This window comes from Hyla sarda, chromosome 3 (genome assembly GCF_029499605.1).
Source record: "Hyla sarda isolate aHylSar1 chromosome 3, aHylSar1.hap1, whole genome shotgun sequence".
NCBI classification, from domain to species: Eukaryota; Metazoa; Chordata; class Amphibia; order Anura; family Hylidae; genus Hyla; species Hyla sarda.
In genome coordinates, this window is record NC_079191.1 from 411382624 (window position 1) to 411400199 (window position 17576).

The 17576-nt window shown below is 44.7% G+C and overlaps 1 protein-coding gene across 8 annotated transcripts in view; it reads right to left on the reverse strand.

Moving 5' to 3' along the window:
• Positions 1-16842, reverse strand: part of BICRAL (BICRA like chromatin remodeling complex associated protein) — a 90494-nt gene extending 73652 nt beyond the window's left edge. For 3 of the 8 annotated variants that reach the window (XM_056568180.1, XM_056568178.1, XM_056568179.1), the window contains exon 1: positions 3711-5022. The gene's annotated coding sequence lies outside the window, so the exon portion shown is untranslated. Of the gene's footprint in view, positions 1-3613; positions 5023-5123; positions 5241-14839; positions 14928-16822 lie in introns of those variants that run through there. The other 5 variants (XM_056568175.1, XM_056568177.1, XM_056568176.1 and 2 more) reach the window with 3 other exon arrangements.
• Between the last annotated feature and the right edge of the window lie 734 nt (positions 16843-17576).

Genomic DNA, 17576 nt, shown 5'->3' on the forward strand with positions numbered 1-17576 from the left:
CATGGGACCCAGCAGGAAATGTGAAATTTCAGTAGGGGATAGACAAACTCCACAGGACTGTGGTATGTTAAAAGGAGCCCGGGCTGGCATCACTTTTCTCCCCGCTACAATCGCTTCTAATGATGGGGACACTGCTTTACACGCCCCTTGACAAAGCCTTAGCGAAAACGCGTTCAGGGTGAGGCGAGGTACTGTATGTGGGGTATATTGTGTGGGCAGTCTTTATACTTGCTATCTGTGACTTTCTATCCTTCCAGCCTTCACCCTTGCATTGCATAACTACCATTGTAGTAGCTGCTGTTGCGCCGTTTTTATTCCATTGGACATATTACTTATCTGTGATCCTGCTTTAATCTTCCACCTATTACCATGTAGGTTGATAACTATTATCAGGCACCTTATGCGATATCCTCATCTCCTTTTTCTGTGTGTAACCGTCTTCTCATTACTGTTCTTGTTTTAATCTGCCTAATTGTTTTAGTATTTTTTGTAATAAAGATTAAAGGAGTAATCCAGTGGTGACTCAGTGGTGAACAACTTATCCCCTATCTTAAGGATAGGGGATAAGTTACAGATCGCGGGGGATCCGACCGTTGGGGCCCCCTGCGATCTCCTGTACGGAGCCCCGACAGCCCGCGGGAAGGGGGCGTGTTGACCTCCGCACTTAGCGGCAGCCGACACGCCCCCTCAATACAACTCTATGGCAGAGCCGAAGCGCTGCCTTCGGCAATCTCCGGCTCTGCCATTGAGATGTATTGAGGGGGCGTGTCGGCCGCCGCTTTGTGCGGGGGTCGACACCCGCTATCCAGTTTTTCACCACTGGACTACCCCTTTAATACGTGTATGACCATTCTTTCTGGCCTCCATTTTTGGTGTTTATATATTAGTGGCCTATGGTCTATTATGGAGATAGTGCCCTAACTTTTCTATGTGTTGAGTTGTAGTCTTGCAACAGGTAACAGACAGATGGGAGATGTGCAGCATGGGTGGGTGGGAGACAAGGGGGGTAAAAAGCAGTGTCCGTGTTTTTGTAAGGGTAGCGGGGAGAAAATATGACGGAGCCGAGGCGGCTGCAGAGTGATGACAGCCCGGGTTCCGTTATAGGGTTGTTATATCATTTTTCCGCTGGAGCTGTGTTCCTGGCTGCCAGCGGGAAATATAAAATCTGCCCTCCAAAGCAGTTTTGTAAGCCAGCTCCAGGCTGGTTTACATTTACGCTGTTTTGGAGGTGTTGTGACTTTTTTTTGCTACTTCTGCACTTGATAAATCCCTCACCATTGCAAAGTGAAAAATGAAATTCACTTTCGTAAGCTCTTTTGTAGCTTTTTGCTTACAGCCAAAAGTCGCACTTTTATAAGCAAAAAAAGAGCTCTAAATCCCTTGATAATGTCCCCCATTGTGTTTTTTGAGCATTTGAGGCAAAATAACAACCTAAAAATTAATGGGTCGCCATATAAACAGCTCTAAAACTGTGCTCACATTACGAGGGTGGACATTGTCAATCCCCATAGGCAGCAATGTATTCCAATTATAGTACCGTAGTGTGCACTGTGCAGGAGAATACCATTAACAGCAATGGGATTCTGGGACACCGGAATTTCAGAACGGAATACCACTCATAATTTCGTAGTGTGCACGGGCCCTGAGGTTGTATTCAGGCAGTGCCGTCAAATTGTGCTTTATTTTTTTTTTTTTACCACAAATCTGTGAGAAACTTTTGTGGATTTTTTTTAAAGCATTTGAGGCAAAATCACAACCACAACATAAATGGGTCGTGAAATAAAGAGCTCTAACAGCCAAAGGCTGTACAGACATGCTGGGAGTTGTAGTTTTGTACGGACATGCTGGGAATTGTAGTTTTGCAACAGCTGGAGAAATGCTGGAAAACACTGCTCTAACCCTTCGGTTTCTTGGAATCGGATATGTTATTCTGTATAGCGATGTTTCCCAACCTGTTGCTCTCTGAAATGTTGCAAAACTACAACTCCCATAATGCCCTGACAACCAGCTGATACAACTACAAATACCATTATGCCCTGACAGCCAAAGGCATGCTGGACTTGAAGTTTGGTAACAGCTGAGTCAACCCAAAACTACACTCAGCCCCTGCTAGGGTTGCCACTTGGCCGGTATTTTACCGGCACAGACGGTATTTTCGCCACCCTGATGGTATTTTTATATTAAAAATTCCAGCAATGCAATGGCTGCTATTAATCCAACCAATCCTCCAACTCCCGTAATGTTGCACCATATACTATACCAATGTTTTCCAAACAGGGGGGCCTCCAGCTGTTGCAAGACTACAACTCCCAGCATGCCCAAACAGCCAACGGCTGTCCAGGCATGCTGGAAGTGGTAGTTTTACAACAGCTGGAGGCACCCCTGGTTGGGAAACACTGACCTAGCCTATATAGTCCAACATGCTGGGAGTTGTAGTTTTGCAACAGCTGGAGGCTCCCCTGGTTGGGAAACACTGACCTATACTATATACAATATAGTCCAACATGATTGGAGTTGTAGTTTTGCAACAGCTGGAGGCACCCTTGATTGGGAAACAATGACCTATACTATATACTACTATATATAATCCAACACGCTGGGAGTTGTAGTTTTGCAACAGCTGGAGGCACCCTGGTTGGGAAACACTGGCTTATACAATATACTATATAGTCCAACATGCTGGGAGTTGTAGTTTTTGTTTGGGGCAGCTGCTGAGCCACAGGCTATAACAGGGCATGCTGGGAGTTGTAGTTAGTAACTAACTTCAACCCCCTGAATTTGCTTAAAAAAAATAAAAAATGGATCAAAAAGTCACATTAAAAAAAACGGTACTGTTAAAAACTACAGATCGAGGTGCAAAAAAAGATCCCTCATACAAGGAAAAAAAAAAGTTATAGGGGTCAAAATAGGACAAAATTTCCCCTGCATGTGTGTATTATGTGATGTTACATATATATATATATATATATATATATATATATATATATATATATATATATAATTATGCAAATTAGCATGACCATGCAAGAAGGGAGGCAACCCTAGCCTCCATATATATACACAGTATATAAATATATATATATATATATATATATATATATATATATATATATATATATATATAATTATGCAAATTAGCATGGCCATGCAAGAAGGGTGGCATCCCTAGCCTCTGCCGAGTCAGAAATGGCTGATAACAGAGGACAATAGAACATAGTAAATAGACCGAACTATACTACTAAAGCCCCAGCTCCCCCGTGTACTACAGAGCCTAACACCCCGGAGAGGAAGCGGCAGCCTCGGTGATAAAATGGAGGCCGAGGCTGAACTGCGCCAACCCGACTGGCCGTGTGCCAGCACCCGGCGCCATCTTCCCGTCTCCTCACAAAACAATACATAAACCTGACAGGAAAAAACTGCATTAAATAAGGTGAAATGTCCTTCACTGTGTAAATCACCACATACAAACACAGCACGAACCCCCTAAAGAAGCCGTTTTAATTAGATATGAATAAAAACAAGATACATAACCATCCAAACAATACACAAAATAGGTGGCACAGCGAAATGTAACACGGAAACGTGAAGACAAAACGAATAAAAACAAACCAACCCGTCAGGTGAATGGCGGCTTCCCGCCCGCGGCAACAACACGGACGACGACGACTTCACCGCCCGCCATACAAAACACCGGCGGCATCAGCGCTCACCCCATGGAGGTGCCGTCTCCTTCGCACCATCAACATAACGGAGCTGCCATAACACGACACCACACCATAACCAGGAGGCCGGTGAATTCCCGCCGCGCCATAACCACAGTAACGAATATCCCATAATGGCGCCCGCGCCTCACCGGGATTTTGTTATTTTTTCCCGGCGCCGAGTCTGAGGTAAAAATATCGTCCAAATTGAAAAAAAACTCAAGCTATGGAAAATAGAAGCAAAAATATCACAATAGATGAGGAAACGTCCGGTCTAAAAAAAAACCGACTCCTGACGACAAGGCCCGAGCGGAAGCCGGGGAGTCGATTTGAAGTGAAGCCGGCGGCCGTGAAGTAAAGTTCGGCGACGACGAAGAGGGGGCCAGCCGCGACGTCTCCCACACACAGACACCTCGAAATAAATCGTCGTGGGCAGCGAGCGATGCGGCTTTTACAGAGAAAGAGGGGAGGGGATTGCTAAAGATTATTTTTCTTTTTCTATTTTTTCCCCTGATGGTGGTGAATCCAGGGCGGGGAGGGTGGGGGAGGTGATGGTGATGGTGGTAGTGGGAGTTAAAAAGAGAGGGGAGAGAGAGAAAAACTAATTTTATCCCAGTTCAGATCAATGAGTCATTGAAAGAAGAGTTTTTCTTTTTCCTTCCTTCTTCGATTTGCATTTGGGGGGTGCGAAAGAAAGAAGAAAAAACTACTACGAAAAAACTACTACCCCTCCCTCGCCGTCGCACTGTCACCTTAGTTGGCTACTTTTTTTTAATCACCTTGGGGCGGAAAAGAAGAAAAAAAGGAGTCGAAAAAGAGAAACAACCTCTTCTTACCCCCCTCCCCGACCATCCTTGTCCTCTCCACCCCTAAAGCGACATATAACGTAAAATTATAACCCTATATTTGTTTAATTCACACAGCGGCGGCGTAACTTGGAATATCTACCACACAAACAGACAGAAAAAACAACAAAAACCCCAGCGAACAGCCATGAAGCTAAAGGAGCTCACAAATCGGAAACAGTATATTCACCGTCGATAAATATTTTAGTATTCTACCCCCCACCCCCACCTTTCTATTTTTTTTTTGCTTCCGTCTCTGCCCAATTGTAATACCGGAGGAGGAAAAAAAGAAAGATAAAGAGGAGTAAAGAAGGGGGAGACTGGGGAGCCAATGGCTCTCCAAGCTGAAACCTAATATGCTGGCTTTTTTGGCAACTGTTTTTTTATTATTATTATGTGCTCCTCTTTTTCTCTCTATTTTTTTTTTTTTCGCTCCTTGTCTGTCTGGAGATAGATTTCCCCGTCTCTTTTTTTTTCTCCCTCCCCCGAAGGAAGGAAAGGGAGGAAGGAGGTTGTGTGTTTTTTTTTCCTTGAAATTTTTATCACAAAATTATAATACACTCAAAGGGAAACTCACCGTCATGAAAAAGCAGTGCCTTGTCAACGGGGTTTCTTCGCCATCACATCAGGGGCTGGCAGTGTAGAGAGAGAGAGAGAGAGCAACATGAACCTCGCTCAGCCACAAGGAGCAGACGGGGAGAGAGAGAGAGCTCACAGAGAGGGGGGACATACACACACACACACGCACGCACTAAAAAAAAAAAAAAAATTTGCAATAAAAATATATTTGTATATTTTAAATATTTAAAATCAGCGATTCGGTTTATTGCTTCGATGAGTTTTCCCAAGTACTTTTACTTGTATTTTTTTGGTAAGATATATATATATATATATATATATTTATTTATTTGTTTATTAGTAAAGTGTAACACATTTTTTACTAATACTGAATAGACATATGCCTATTTTATATTAACTAGCTAGTTAATTAATACATTTTTACTTTTATATACATTTTTTATTAACATATTTAATTTTAAATATAATTGTTTTTATAGGTTTATCTGGAAAACTATCTTTATCCAAAACTATTTGTAATGTATTATGCATTTTTACTTTTATTACATTTTTTTGCTTTACATTTAGATACTTTAGCTTTTTAAATTATTATTATTTATTTTTATAGGGCCCTTGGTTATAGGGCGCTTTACACATTGTGAGGGGTTAAAATACATATCATTACACAAAAGCAAGTACAATTGGGGTTCATTCACACTACCAAATTTTTTAGTGGATTTCCGTTGAGACATTCAGGTGCAGAGTTCAATGGGATTCTGCTGCACCATGCACACTGCAACATTTCCATGGCAGAATTCAGAATTCCGGGCTCTGCCGAAACAATGAACATACATGTTCACTCTTTTGGCAGAATTCCACACTTTGCCATCAGTGGGGACATCGCATGTTGGCGTGGCCTTAGTGCTGATTTATTTCAGCGTCACCTGTTGTACACTGAATCTCTGCTCAAAGTTCCGTAGTGTAAACGGGCCATAAGTGTAAAATAGTAGAGAGAGGGAGCCCTGCCCGCGAGGATTTACAATCTACAAGGGGAGATAAGTAAGGAAGCAGCCATTAATTGTAGGTTGTTGGCTGTTCTGAAGACATGGGTCATCAGGCTGCTTTTGAAGGACTTGATGATGGGTGATAGCTGGATATGTCGGGGTAGTGATTTCTAGTGTATGGGGGAGGCACAAGAGAACTTTTAGAGACGGTTGTGTGTGCAGACAAGGGAAGAGCAACACCGACTTTAATGCTCCTCTGATGTCCTGAGCCTTTGCAAAGTGGAGCTCCATTTTTCAGCAGAGGAGGCTCAACACAGGGGAAAAGGCGTTAATAGGAAGATGGCAGCTGGACATCACCATCAGGGCCACCGTCAGGGGGGGGAAAGGTGGTACCTCTGTAAGGGGCCCGGGACCCTAGGGGGGCTGGATCCTGTGACCCACGTCACTCGCCGCCGACCAGTATAACAGGGATATCACTGCGTCCTGAAGGATCTCTTCAGGATGCAGGGATGTCGTGACCACGTGGCGTGCGGCCGCTTTAAATATCTGGAGGCTGCCGGGAGGCAGTGCACGCAGGCACGTTAATGACGTGCCTGTGTGAGCCCGGACAGATGGAGCAGAGGAGAGCCACGGAGCAGGAAGACAGGTAGCTGGCCAGGTATTTATACCAGCACAACACGCTGCCTTCAGTGCTCCGACCACTGCTCCTCCAGTCCAGGGACCTACTACTATAACCCATAGGTCTCGGACCAAAGGAGCAGTACTTGGAGCACAGAAGCAGGACAGTACACAGACATATTGCCTGCAGACATATACTGTACATGGCTGGAGGCAGTATGTCTGTGGGGACATAGGGGGCCTACACCTACCTATGAGGGCCTACACCGACCAATGGGGGTACTGGGGGCCTACCTATACCAATGGGGGCACTAAGGACCTACATCTACCTATGGGTGCAATATTTGGGCCTACACCTACCTATGGGGGCAATATAGGCCTTCACCTACCTATGGGGGTAATATGGGCCTACACCTACCAATGGGGCAATATGGGGGCCTGCACCTACCTATGGGGCTAATATGAGGGCCTAAACCTTTCTATGGGGGCCTTCACCTACCTATGGGGGCAATATGGGTGCCTACAACTACCTATTGGGGGCTACATCTACCTAAAACTACCTATAGGGATACTGGGGGGCCTACATCTACCTATGGGGGCCTACACCTAACTATAGGGGTAATATGGGGGGTCTTCACACCTACCTACGGGGCTTACACATACCTATAAGGGCTAAACCTACCTATAGGGGCAATATGGGGGCCTACGCTTACCTATGGGGGCAATATGGAGCCTACACCTACCCTAAAATTATTTATGGGGGCACAAAGGAGCACTACGTATTAGGGCAATACACATGGGGAATTTGTAAAGAGGCAGCATTTTGCTGGAGAAAGGAGCCTATAATGTTTGGCTGCTCTGTGGAAAAAAGGAAATGTGAACGACTCAGAGAAGATGATGCTTGTATCAAAATGTAATTATAATCACTTAAACTGTCTGCAGACGCTTGGTAGTATCTACCTCTATATGGTCAGTATGTGGGAATATTAACACATTTTTAGGATGAGTGCTGTGCAGTAAAATATTTTTGCAGCACAGTATTTTACTGCACCGTACTCTGCTATACTGTAATTATAAAATTAAATTGGGATTGGGCCCTGGGGGGGGGGGGAATTCGGGGACAAGCTGGGTGGCAGGGTCAGGCCTTAAGCTGTGTAAGGGGCCCCAAAATTTCTGATGGAAGCCCTGATCACTGTGCACAGGGAACTTGGGAGCACCTTCCTATGCACTAAGCAAGTTATTGTCACATATAGAAGAACGGAGGCACAGAGCAGGGATCGGTAAGTATTATTGTCATTAGTGTCACCCGCACTACAAGCCTGTTCTGAAGATTCCCTTAAAATTACATTTGTTGGGCAACAGGTAGCTAGTGAAGGATTGACAGTGTGGAAAGGCAGAGGAGAAGCAAGGGGAGAAGTAGATTAGTTAGGCTCAGAGTTGAGGATGGATTGGAGGGGAGCAAGAATGTTTTCTAGCAGCGGGACCCAGCAGAGAACAGCAGCGGTGATGTCACTAAGCTCCACCCGTGCCCCAAGCCAGGCCCGGAGCTGGAGCTAACGGAGAAGATTACCGGAGATCCCCTGCACGGAACGGGACAAGGTAAGTACCGTTGTCATCAGTGTCATCTGCACTAACCTGTCAGTACCGACAGGTTAGTGCAGGTGATACTGGTGACAGATTTCCTTTAAGGAGGAGTCACAGAGTGGGACGGATGTCTTATGGCTCCAAAACTGGAAAGCAGTGCTAGTTAAGGGAATCAGGGCTTATTGCCCTGGAATCCCAGTATAAGTCCTGCTAGAGAATTTAGGCGAGAATACTTTTGCAGAGGCTAAAGCAAAAATGGATCCTCTAATAAATTCATTTTCAGATAATGCCTCATACTAGCCCTGAAAACTGACCACTTTAAATTGGTCAGTAAAATGCCAAGTCCATGTGCCAAAATTGGAAGGAAATCCATAATAAATTTGCAGGGAAAGCTGAAAACGCAGAGGCCATGCCCGTTTTTTTGGGTTTCTCAGGTAAACTGTTGAAATACGGGCAGTAAATACCGACAAAACTCGGTGATCAATTTGTTGATCAAGTTGAGAAGAAATTAAAAACTAATAAAAAAGTCTCCCTGAATGTTTGTCCAGAAAAATACCTTGAACCACCCATTGATGATATGACTATGTCACAGTCTATATTGCAAAGCTGATAAGGAAGGAACACAAAAGATTTTTATTAATATCCATATAAAGAAAAATTGGCTAATGTGAACTATGCCTTTATGCAAACAATTTTCAAAATATGTGGCTTGGTTCCAGAATGGTGGGCATCTTTAGTGATGCCTTATAGGACCATGTTAGTAATTCTTGAAGTTGTTGCATACAGTTCCCCTTAATGGGGTACTCCACTAGCCAGTGTTCCGTCTGCGTTCGGAACATTGTGTCAGGCCACGCCCCCTCAATGTAAGTCTATTGGAGTGGGTGTGGCCACTGTCACACCGCCTCCCATAGACTTGCATTGAGGGGGCGTGGCCTGACTGCACGAGGGGGCGTGGACGACCCCCGGAGCACGAGCACAGCATTTGGAACAAAATGTTCCGAATGCAGCCAGAACGCTGGCCAGTGGAGTACCCCTTTAAGGGTAAGTTCACAGAGGCCATACCTCATTAAATCTGTGCACAATTCACCACATAATTCACATGCAGTGGACTTTAAAATCTACATCGCAATTTTGAATTAATTTTGTAAAATCTTACCCACTCAACTTGTATTGTATTCTACTGCTGATTTATCAGCACAGATTCACATGCAAAAAAAAAAAAAAGCACATTGTATTACAGTAGTGGCAATGTGGATGAGATTTTTAGAAATCTCATCCATACGTTGTGAAAAAGATAATAATAAGAAAATGATGTATGCAGACTATTGAAAGAGAAAGCATGTAAAATAGTCAGCACCCCTTAGTATCTTACTAACAGTCTGATTCCGGAGATACAAAGTTGCGATGATTTACTATTGTAAACCCGATATTTTTTGTTGGGTTGTGCGCCAAAAATTCCAACTGCGCCAGATTTTGCACCAGAGTTGAAAAAGCCCGACCAACTCTCCATTTTACTGAGAAAACCTGAAAAAGGGGCATGGCCATAGGGGGAAGGGGTGTGGCTAATGAAAAGGGGCGTATCCCCGACTTTTCACAAAAACCCAACATATTTACTAAGGTTTTCACAGAAAAGTTAAAAAAAAGCAAAATATAGGGAAAAGTGCAAAATGTAGGGAAACCTTAGTAAATACCTTGGAAAAAAAAATTGTAGGGAATTAAAACCCACAAAGAAACCTACACAACACTCTTAGTAAATCAGGGCCAGTGTGTTAGCTGGTATTGCTAATCTGAAATGGCCTGCTATGCGCAATGAAGCATGATCCAGCATACCCAGCTTCCCTGCCTCCATCTCCTCTTCACCCATTTGCCTGACCACCTCGCACTCACATGGCTAAACACTGGGGGTCCTCTAACATGACTATCGCACCCAGCACTGACATAGGTTGATACAAGCCCCCTCCATTCATTTCTATGGGAGTGTCTCTGCCTCTTCCAAAGAAATGAATTTGGGGGGGGGGTGTCAGTGCTGGGTACGAAACGTCATTTCCGGAAGCAGAGCCGGGGCTCCGTACTGGAGATTGCAGGGGGTCCCAGTGGTTAACATATGTCAGTTGTGTCAGGCTCAGTTTTTTCACAACTGATGGCACGACTGATGCAAAAAAGTGCATAAATTGTTATCATTCAAAACCATCAGTTGCCTGATATATGCGGCATGGAAGCAGAGCCGGGGCTCCGTACTGGAGATTGCAGGGGGTCCCAGTGGTTTACATATGTCAGTTGTGTCAGGCTCAGTTTTTTCACAACTGATGGCACGACTGATGCACAAAAAGTGCATAAATTGTTATCAGTCAAAACCATCAGTTGCCTGATATATGCGGCATGGACACTTATCCCCTATCCTGTAGAATGTGCATTTTATGTTGCTGACATGCTGCAGATTTATTTTTTCCCAATTGTTTTAAATGGGAAAGTCCTAATCTGCAGGTGTTGAAGAATTTGATGTGGAAACACTGCAGATCTCTAGCAAAAGCCGCATTTGTACATTTCAAATACAAAGAAGGGATAATTAGCATATTCTGCTTTAAATGCTCAAATAGATATATATATATATATATATATATATATATATATATATATATATATTGTAGATTTCCTGCATTTCCTTTCCATGTGGCCTTACCCTTAGGTGTTTTTTATGCAGTTTTAAAAGCCAAAGCCAGGATTGCAAGATAATGAACAACAAATAAAATGGAAAGACTGAGATTTATGCTGCATGAATCACAGCCAGCATGAAATCCTGACATGCATTCTTGTCACTGGCAACTATGTTTTATTCTGAAATTCCGCAGCTTGTCTGGGAAAACCTTAGTTTGAATCTGAGCCTTGGCACTTAGGAAAGTGTCTGGGAGGTGGACTCTCCCTGGCCAACTTGGCTTGATTGACAGGTCTCTCCTGGCTTTGTGTATACAGAGAGACCTGTTGATTAAAAGGGTGCTCCGGCCCTAATACATCTTATCCCCTCTCCAAAGGATAGGGGATAAGATGTCTGATCGTGGGGGTCCCGCCACTGGCGACCCACACAATCAGTCATTCAGCACCCACCTTTGCAAGCTCTCCGCAGCGCTGGAGGCTCAGAGTGTGCAGCGTGATGACCACGGGGCCGGAGTATCGTGATTTCACAACTCTGCCCCTATGTGGCGTCACGCCCTGCCCCCTCAATGCAAGTCTATGGGAGGGGGAGTAACGGCGACCCCTTTAAGTCGAGCAGGGTGGGGGAAAAACAGAGCCACTTCACATGCTTGATTTCAAACTATGTTTTTCTCTGCAACACCTTAGCATTAGAGAAAAATATAGTTGTGAGAAGGGGTGTTGCTAGGTCTCGTAAAGACTGGGGGCTGGAGTCCATAGCCCAAGCCACGCCCCTAACCACACCCTTGTCTGCACCAAAAAGCACACAGCCTCCTCCTTCTCTGTGCACAATCCTACAAAACATGTCGGGTTTGCAATACTAAATGAGCCACTTAGTGTATCCAAGTCATCTTGTAACTTATGCACATCCTCTATAGACTGTACCGTGCTACAAAGCTTGGTGTCATCTGCAAAGATAGAAACAGAGCTGTTAATACCATCCTCTATATCATTAATAAAAAAAATGTACCTTGTGGTACACCACCACTAATAACCGGGGACCAGTCAGAGTACGAATCACTGACCGCCATTCTCTGTGTACGGTCCTTAAAGGGGTACTCCGCTGCTCAGCGTTTGGAACAAACTTCTGAATGCTGGAGCCGACGCCCCCTTCCATAGACTGCATTGAGTGGCTGGGTGTGACGTCATGTGGGGCGGGGCTATGATGTCACGAGCTCCTGGCTACCGGGTCCAGCATTCGGAACAGTTTGTTCCAAACGCTGAGCAGCGGAGTACCCCTTTAATCCAGTTTTCAATCCAATTACAAACCAAAATTTCCAAATCCAAAAACCTTAACTTACCTAACAAACATCTATATGTTATAAAAAAAAAAAAAATCTGTTTTTATCTATGTTTTTTTTTTTTTTTTTTGCTTACTCTGGGCGCACAAAAAGTCACACGTGCGCCTAAGCACTTTTTTGTGTGACTTTTGTGGATAAGCAATAAGTTACAGTCTTACCTAAGCAAATTTCAGTTTTCACTTTGCAGTGGTCACGAATTTATGATGTGCGAAAGTCGCACGTATGCAAACCCTTACAAAAAGTCGCAAGTCTGCTCCAGATCTGACCTGGAGTACAAAACTCCTGTACGTGAGCAAATTTAAAAAGTCTCATTTGCAACTTTTTTGTTTTGCTTATGTGCTCTAAATTTATCAACCCCATGTGATAGTATGATAAATATGTAGCACATAAGCAAAACTAAAGCAAAAAAAATGCCTTCAGAACTTGCTTACCAAAGCAAACAATGATAAATGTCCCCCCTATATCCACAGCCACAGTCAAGGCTGCTGCTCTCACCATCATAAAAGCAAATTATGTTGGTTTGACAACTGCTATCCTTAGTAAACACATGCTGGCTATCACTTATAATACGCTGCTCAAAAAAATAAAGGGAACACTTAAAGGGGTACTCCTGTGCTTAGACATCTTATCCCCTATCCAAAGGATAGGGGATAAGATGCCTGATCGCGGGAGTCCCGCCGCTGAGGACCCCCGTGATCTTGCACGCGGCACCCCGTTTGGAATCAGTCCCCGGAGCGTGTTCGCTCCGGGTCTGATTACCGGCGACCGCAGGGCCGACGGTGTGTGACGTCACGCCTCCGCCCCCGTGTGACGTCACGCTACGCCCCTCAATGCAAGCCTACGGGAGGGGGCGTGACAGCTATCACGCCCCCTCCCGTAGGCTTGCATTGAGGGGCGGAGCGTGACATCACATGGGGCGGAGGCGTGACATCACACGGGGGTGGGGTCTAAGCACCAGAGTACCCCTTTAAACAACACAAGGTAACTCCAAGTCAATCACACTTCTGTGAAATCACACTGTCCACTCAGGAAGCAACACTGATTGACAATCAATTTCACATGCGGTTGTGCAAATGGAACAAACAACAGGTGGAAATTATAGGCAATTAGCAAGACAGCCCCAATAAAGGAGTGGTTTTGCAGGGGCTGACAACAGACCACTTCTCAGTTCCTATGCTTCCTAGCTGATGTTTTGGTCACTTTTGCTTTCACTCTAGTGGCAGCATGAGACAGAGTCTACAACCCACACAAGCGGCTCAGGTAGTGCAGCTCATCCAGGATGGCACATTAATGCAAGCTGTGGCAAGAAGGTTTGCTGTGTCTGTCAGCATAGTGTCCAGAGCAAGGAGGCGCTACCAGGAGACAGGCCAGTACATCAGGAGATGTGGAGGAGGCCGTAGGAGGGCAACAACCCAGCAGCAGGACCGCTACCTCCGCCTTTTGTTCAAGCACTGCCAGAGCCCTGCAAAATGACCTCTGGCAGGCCACAAATGTGCATGTGTCCACTCAAACGTTCAGAAACAGACTCCATGAGGATGGTATGAAAGCCCGACATCCACCGGTGGGGGTTTTGCTTACAGCCCAACACCGTGCATGACGTTTGGCATGTGCCAGAGAACACCAAGATTGGCAAATTCGCCACTGGTGCTCTGTGCTCTTCACAGATGAAAGCACCTTCACACTGAGCACATGTGACATATGTAACAGAGTCTGGAGACGCTGTGGAGAACGTTCTGCTGCCTGCAACATCCTCCAGCATGACCGGTTTGTCTGTGGGTCACTAATAATGTGGGGTGGCATTTCTTTCGGGGGGCCGCACAGCCCTCCATGTGCTTTCCAGAGGTGTCCTGACTGCCATTAGGTACCAAGATGAGATCTTCAGTTGGCCCTAGGTTCCTCCTAATGCAAGACAATGCTAGACTTCATGTGGTTGGAGTGTGTCAGCAATTCCTGCAAGAGGAAGGCCCATCCGTTCCCCAGACCTGAATCCGATTGAGCACATCTGGGACATCATGTCTCGCTGTATCCACCAACGCCACATTGCACCACAGACTGTCCAGGAGTTGGCGGATGCTTTAGTGCAGGTCTGGGAGGACATCCCTCAGGAGACCATCCCCCACCTCATCAGGAGCATGCCCAGGTGTTGTAGGGAGGTCATACGGGCACGTGGAGGCCACACACACTACTGAGCCTCATTTTGACTTGTTTTAAGGACATTATATAAAGTTGGATCAGCCTGTAGTGTGGTTTTCCTTTTTGATTTTGAGTGTAACTCCATATCCAGACCTCCATGGGTTGATACATTTGATTTCCATTGATCATTTTTGTGTGATTTTGTTTCAGCACATTCAACTATGTAAAGATGAAAGTGTTTTATACGATTAGTTCATTGATTCAGATCTAGGATGTGTTATCTTAGTGTTGCCTTTATTTTTTGAGCAGTGTACTATTATCCCCTAAGTGTTCCTGTATGTAGTCTCTTATGAGTCCTTCAAACAATTTTCCCACAATGCACGTTAAACTTACTGTTTTATAATTACCTGGGGAAGACCTAGACCCTTTTTGAAGATTGGTATCACATTCGCCTTGCGCCAGTCCCTCGGCACAATACCAGACACCAGAAAATCTCTAAATGAATGAACAAGGGTACAGAAATTACTGAACTTAGTTCTCTAAGAACTCTTGGGTGTAATCCACCCGGTCCTGACGATTTGCTTACATTTACTTTATTAAAACACCTTGGGGACCAAGGGCTTATCTCTACGCCCTGGTCCCGCTCCCCTGCTATGAGACAGGGACACGGGCTGACCCTGCATCATAGCCGGGTGGTCCCGGTGGCTATCAGCCGCAAGGACCCATGAATAATACCGGACATCACTGATTGCGGTGATGCCCGCCATTAACCCCTTAGATGCGGCTATCAAAGTTGATCGCCGTGTCTAAAGTAAAAGTAAACGGTTCCCAGCAGCTCATTTGGCCTGTTTGAGACCGCCGGGGTGAAATCGTGGCATCCCGAACAGCTGAGAGGACAGGGGTAGGGTCCCTACCTGCCTCCTCTCCGTCTGATCGGCGATCTGCTGCTTCATGCCTGCTCAGCAGCCTAGAGCAGCAGAGTACAGATAACACTGATCAATGCTATGCTATGGCATAGCATTGAACAGTGTATGCAATCAGAAAATTGCATGTAATAGGGGGACTAAAAAATGGTGTAAAAAAGAGTTTAAAAAAAAAGAAGTTAATAAATGTGATTTAACCCCTTCCCTACTAAAAGTTTGAATCACCCCCCTTTTCCCCCCCAAAAAAATGCAAACAAAAATAAACATATGTGGTATCGCCACATGCGTAAATGTCCAAACTATAATTATATAATGTTAATTAAACTGCACGGTCAGTGGCGTATACGTAAAAAAAAAATCCAAAGTCAAAAATTGCGTATTTTTGGTCATTTTGTAAACCCTAAAAAATAATAAAAAGTGATCAATAAGTCCCATCAAAACAAAAATGTTATTGATAAAAACTTCAGATCACAGCGCAAAAAATGAGCCCTCATACATCCCCGTATGCGGAAATATAAAAAAGTAGGGGTCAGAACATGACAATTTGAAACATACTATTTTGGGTGCATGTAGTTATAATTTTTTTAAAGTAGAAAAATAACATAAAACCTATATAAATTAGGTAGCCTTGCGGACCTACAGAATAAAGATAAGGGGTCATTTTTACCGAAAAGTTTTTTTTTTCTCAATTTTTTCATAGTAAGATTGGTGGCGCAAAAAAAAAAAAAAAAGTGCAAAAATGAAATATGGCCCAGTCCTTAAGGGGTTAACTTACCTTGAACCATATCTACATTAAGCCAGTTTAGTACATGATGTGTTACCAGCACTGACCCGGCCTGCATCAGTTCCTCCCTCTTCCTTCGTATATACCAGTGGTCTTCAACCTGAGGACCTCCAGATGTTGCAAAACTACAACTCCCAACATGCCCGGATAGCCGTTGGCTGTCCGGGCATGCTGGGAGTTGTAGTTTTGCAACATCTGGAGGTCCGCAGGTTGGCGATCACTGGTATATACAGGGAGGGGACGTGACAGCTCCCATAGGCTTGCATTGAGGGTCGGAGCGTGACGTCACACTGGGGCGGAGCCGTGACCTCACAATGCTCCGTTCCTGTGATCAACAGCGAACACGCTCCGGGGACTGATTCTAACGGGGTGCGGCGTACAAGGTCACGGGGGTCCCCAGCGGCGGGACCCCGCGATCAGGCATATTTGGATAGGGGATAAGATGTCTAAGCGCCGGAGTACCCCTTTAATACTATGAACTGTGGTGCTGAATTAGCTAAATTACTGAAATCTGAGTTGTCTTTAATCACCCGCAAACCCACTTAGCCCACTAACGCCTATGTGGGAATGCCATATTATGCCGTTTTCCCCATGTCAGAATGTAAGAAGGGGTTAATGCATATGTCTTTCTTTAATCACCACAGCTTTCTATATAGATATAGATTATGTAAAATAGTGTTTACCTTTGTAAATATGTTGCATAACATATCTTGTGCCCATCCCGATTTACAGTTAGATTTATCAAAACCTGTCCAAAGGAAAAGTTGCCCAGTTGCCCATAGCAACCAATCAGATCACTTCTTTCATTTTCCAGAGGCCTTTTCAAAAATGAAAGAAGCAATCTGATTGGTTGCTATGGACAACTCAGCAACTTTTCCTCTAGACAGATTTTGATAAATCTCCCCTAGTGCCTGAGCTGTTATCACAGTTTTGCTTTTTGTTATTGGAAACTGTCAGCAAGCTTCTTGACAGACACCATCTTGAGGGCTATTCACACTTACAGTATCCAGCGCATATGTGATGCACAGGATTTGAAGCTGTAGATTTGATGCTGTGTTCAATCATTTAGTTTACATTGAAATCTTCAGCATAAAATCTGCAGTTTCAAATCCTGTGCATCAAATATGTGCAGGATACTGTATTTGTGAATACACAGGATCACAAGGGAATCTGCCGCTATGAGCAGACACACAGAGCTACCCAGCCGCAGCCGGGAGCTCTCTCTGCAGTCCTGCTGGCACATCTGCAGTGTAAAATTCGCTGTGAATGCGCCCCCTTTGACCCTGCCCTAAGGGTAGGGTCACACATAGCAAATGTGCAGTGTATTTCACAAGAGCTAGCTTCCTGCTGCAGCTAGGTAGCTCTGTGTGTCTGCTCGTAGATTCGGATTTCCTGCTTCACATCTGCTGTGAGCAGGCATAGTGGGGGAGATTTATC